The following is a 5,018-nucleotide window of genomic DNA, read 5'->3' as shown; positions in this document are numbered from 1 at the left end:
CATTGTCTGGCTCTGATACCATTTGTAACGACCCAAACCCACCACTGGCAAATGTCGTCCTCTTTGGGCTTCCCCTCAAGGTTTTTAAAACGCGTCTGCTAGGGAGAGGTTTCCACACCCTTATAAAGGGTGTTTCGTTCTCCTCCCCAGCTGATATAGGATCTCACAATAAAACCTTGTATGGAAGAGAGAATCATACCATATATTTCACATTTAGGCCATCACTCCTCTTCTGATCAATCGAACCCACAACTCTTAAGCAGTTGTTAACAAGTCTAACCTTAGCCAAAGGAAGACCAGTGGCCTTCGCTATATCATCATCAGAATATCGACTACTACCGTTGTTCAAGGCCTTTCGATCTGATTCATTGCCTTGGTCAATGACCACTACAAAGAATTATAAAGACGAGTCAGTTATACATGAATATGAAAACTTTACGAAAAATCGCCTACCGGTGAAAACAGAATCATACTGGAATTCGAATACCCCTTGAATTTCGTGCAACAACGCTCGACATCGATTTCCTTATCCAGTAATGGATATAGGTTGAGAATCTAAAACCCCTTTTCGGGTCAAACCTTTCCACACCTTGCAGAACACCAACAGCTCCAGCCTATGAACATACAAGAACATAAACATCAAGATGCATATCCTCTCCATTTTCTCATAAAATGGAAATGAATCGACCTGAACTAAGTCCTCCATCGGTAGTCCAGAGCATCGATATTTCTTCGAAAGGAACCGAACTAATGAATTAGTAGTCCTTAAGAGTTCATCTTGACAGAACCAACCAAATTGCAGCTGTTTTTGGAGGTCCTTTATATCAACACCAGCAGCATTGGCCCAGCAACTCATGCTTGATATTTTTCCAGTTTCCTTCTCTAAAGTTTCTCTAATTCTTTCTAAATTTGCAACTACCTGCAATGAGACACAAGCTTAGCATAATAAGTATTGAAAAGATGATTGTGAGCATATCAGAGATGAATCAACCTTAACCCCTGTGGATATTTCAACTTCATTTCGTGCAACGGTCGGTCTTTTAAACGCTCTTTTTCTTGAAAATATCGAGGAATTACGAAATTTTTCTTTAGCCGCTCGTGTAGTTAGCGGCTGGGAAGCAACTTTATCAGCATTATCCACTGCTCTCTTTTTTACTGATCTTCTTCCTGCTCTTTTTCCAGAGTAAACTACGACATCATCATTCTGGCCATCTGTTTTTGGGTGTACATTATGATATCCACCGTCCTCAATGGCTAAGTCATTTTGGCCATCTCTTCCCAAGCTTAGCATGCCTGATTCAGCAAAAGTTTCCTCCAAAACATCAATGTTTTTCATCAACATGCCAAAAGACGACGCTTTGCCAGTAGGCAAGCTCGTACCAGCAGAAAAATTGTCATCTACTCTGGACGGCCTGGTGCATTTTAACCCGTAATGCAAATGACCGAGTGGCCTTGCCTTATTGTTTATCTGAGATATAAGAGTGATGAGAATGGTAATAACATATAAGATCCATCTGATATGATGCAAATATACTCCTGAAACTATATCTTTAGCTGGATTCTTATCCATATCGACTTTTCTCGTTCTCTCCTTTCATTTTACCGCATCATTTCCAAAGCGCTCGAGTTTATATTTGTACTTTCAATGAATGAACCAAACTCGTCCTTGTGGATTTGATCCTACGTGCAACTATTACGATCTAAAATTATTTTCAAGTAAGGAACTATTAATTGTTAGATTCAACGCCAAGAACAATAAACTAAGACAAGTCAAGACTATATGTGGGTGTTGTGTGACGTTCATTGCGCAGGGCTAACCTCTATCTCTTTCAAATCTAACAGATCATCGGCCGAGGTTTGTGGAGCTTCGGACAAGCAAGTGTACGTTTTAAAGGTCTCTCTAGGGATAAATTCTCCTTCCTCACAAATACTGGAGAAGAAGGAAAGTCTTCCTGAACCAAAAGAAGCTTCCCTGCCTTTAGTTGTTTTAAAATGTAGAACTGAACAAAATTAGAGACTAAGACTAGTACACTACATGCATTCCAACGCCAAAAATCATGACAGAAACTTAGAAAATGATTTAATTAAAGGATGTTAATACACGAGGCTCTTTCTCACAAGCATCCAATGCACGCTTCATTGATAGACAAGCGAAGTTATCAACAACTAGCTAATCATAAACAGTTTTGTAGTCAGTAATTATAAGATCCCACATCGGTTGGGGAGGAAAACGAAATACTTTATAAGAGTGTGAAAACCTCTCCCTAGTAGATGCGTTTTAAAAACATTGAGGGGAATCTTGAATGGAAAAGTTCAAAGAGGACAATATCTACTGGCGGTGGGCTTGGGCCGTTACAAATGGTATCAGGGCCAAACACCGGGCGATGTGTCAGTAAGGAGGTAAGTCCCGAAGGAGGACGCTGGCCCCCCAAGAGGGGTGGATTGGGGGTCCCACATTCGATCAGGTCCTGAATTATGAGATCTCACATCAGTTGGGGAGGAGAACGAATCGTTTTTTATAAGGTTGTGGAATCCTCTTCTTGAGAGATTTGAGGAAAAGTCCAAAAGGGAAAACTCAAAGAGGATAATATCTGCTCGCGGTGGGCCATTAAGTGAAAAATCTTCATAGCCAAACAAGCCCAGAAAACTTAGAACAAATTTAAAATTCATGAACCGTCACTTCAGAAATCTCCACAGAATCCATTGCTCATCTATGTGACAAGGAATACTCAATAATTATCGCAACATTTTTGGTGGGATGTTCATCATCTTTAATACAAAATTTCCAAGAAAGGCCCCAAAATTTCATTTCTCAAACGATTAAGATTATCGCCGCGAGAGCAATTTAACTATTGATTACAACGACAAGTACAACAAAGCAATCTAAAAAATGCGAAAACCAATCAGTAACACCCTGAAGCTTGCTGAATCGCATCATCACAAGACAGAAGAAATAAGCTCAGAATTCATACATAAACACAGATATCAATCGACGCTAGTTTCTAATTCAGCATCGTAGTAATAGGCTTAGAATCAAAGCAAAAGTCAAGAAATGCTTCAGAGAAAAAGAACTAACAGGCATATGGAGAAGCCTTGGAAGAGGAGCTCCGGCGAGAATGAGCCTGAATTTGAAAACTCCACTTGAGATTTGGCCTGAAACTTGTTGCCATCGTGAAAATCGAAGGCAGGAAGAGGCGGGAGCTTGGCGGCGAAGTGGTAATTAATTACTCGTACAATCTAATTCCAAATTCCCTGCCACTAATTTTTAATCCCGTTTTAATAATTTGGAAAATAAAGAAAATTAATTAAAATATTTATAATAATATTATATTCACTTTATATTTTTTTTTTAATAATATTTCATTGATTTCATTAATATAATGGAAATGCCGATTCATCTCCGAAGTCAATATCGCACCTATAAATATATGAAAATGTCGACGAAAATAGTTTGTTTGATGGTACTTGTTACTCTGATAACCGTAGTAGTTCTAGAGCTAATACGTGCAATAAACCCCGACTTCTAGAAGGGATGCATTTATTAGACAAAAAAAGGTCAACACAAGCTTTATTGTTGCTCTGATGATTCATGATAGCTCGATAAATCGCACGAGCGACGCATCATTCAAATTTATTCTCTATCAACTTTCGATGGCACGATCATCATGTGAATTAGTGTTCAATTTCAAAGAGGGAGCCTGAGAAATGGCTACCACATCCGAGGAAAGCAAGTCATCCCCGTATTTTGCCATATACGTGGGTTCGATCCTCCAAGACCTGTTAGAGCTCTCTTCAACCTGCTCATGGCTAGATCGATCGGTTTTGGGTCAAATAGGAAGAACTCGAATATTCCAACTCTGGAAAGCGCCTACACCTAATAGCTTAAGCCGCTGCAACATACATGCAAAATAACTTGACACGGGGAGACAGTAACAATAAATAACAATATCGGGCTCCTCGAGATTAGTAAACAAATCATTCCAAAAAAAAAAAAAGATTTTGATTGATCAATCAACCAAAAAACTTTGACGCTCGATGTTCACAAATCACTCGACTACAGGTACTAGCAAGTGATCAACGTACGTGTACAACAAGTTAACAACACGTCCGATACATATATATATATATATATATCATACCTAACAAGTGTCGAACATAAGTCTGATAGACATGGAATGATCGGGTTCGTGCCACGTAGAATAATAGCCTCTAAGAAGGGGGAAAACAACCTTATTTTTTACAAATCATATCCAAATGACCACTTTCCTTAAAAGCAGCTAGCTTCATCAAGACAAAGATGTGAAGAAAGTGGCAGCTGAGAGTAAACTCTGATGCAATTCCAGGGAGAGCAGTGTGCATGCGCATGCATGCATGCAATCCAACATCAGATAAGACAGATGAACAGAACACATGTCTGTCTCATTCTTGTTTTTCTTTGTTCTAATTATGTTTTGTTCTTTGAGCTGATTTTGTTAGAAAGCTCTTAACTTTCTTTGTTTTATACTGTTTTTTGGTTGAATATTATCACAACTATATTGATATAAATTACAAATTTTAAATATAAATGAGAAATAAATTAAACGAGGACGTCTTACTCGATGATTTAGAAAAGGACGTTATTTCATTATTTGGCTATATACGTTCGTGTCTAAGTATATTCCTACGTATACTCTCCATAAAAATTTCGAGAGCTAAAAGTGGAGAGGGATCACATTTCTCATAAGGGTGTGGAAACATTTCCCTAGTAAACGAGTTTTAAAACCATGAGGCTGACAGCGATACGTAACGGGTCGAAATGGACAATATCTACTAGCGGTGGGCTTAGACTATTACAAATGATATAAGAGCCAAGTCACCGAACGGTGTGCCAGCGAGGACACTGAGCCCCGAAGGAGGAGTGAATTGTGAGATCCCACATCGGTAGCTAGCAGTGGGCTTAGGCTGTTACAAATGATATAAGAGTCAAGTCACCGAACAGTGTGCCAGCGAGGACACTGAGCCCCGAAGGAGGAGTGAAT

General features: G+C 39.1%; 1 pseudogene; it reads right to left on the bottom strand.

Annotated features, from left to right (window-relative positions):
- Window positions 1-166: 166 nt before the first annotated feature.
- Window positions 167-3,220, bottom strand: LOC111786292 (annotated as a pseudogene).
- Window positions 3,221-5,018: the final 1,798 nt, after the last annotated feature.

This window comes from Cucurbita pepo, unplaced genomic scaffold, assembly GCF_002806865.2.
Source record: "Cucurbita pepo subsp. pepo cultivar mu-cu-16 unplaced genomic scaffold, ASM280686v2 Cp4.1_scaffold001324, whole genome shotgun sequence".
Lineage (NCBI taxonomy): Eukaryota > Viridiplantae > Streptophyta > Magnoliopsida > Cucurbitales > Cucurbitaceae > Cucurbita > Cucurbita pepo.
This window is presented reverse-complemented; position numbering and strand designations above follow the sequence as displayed.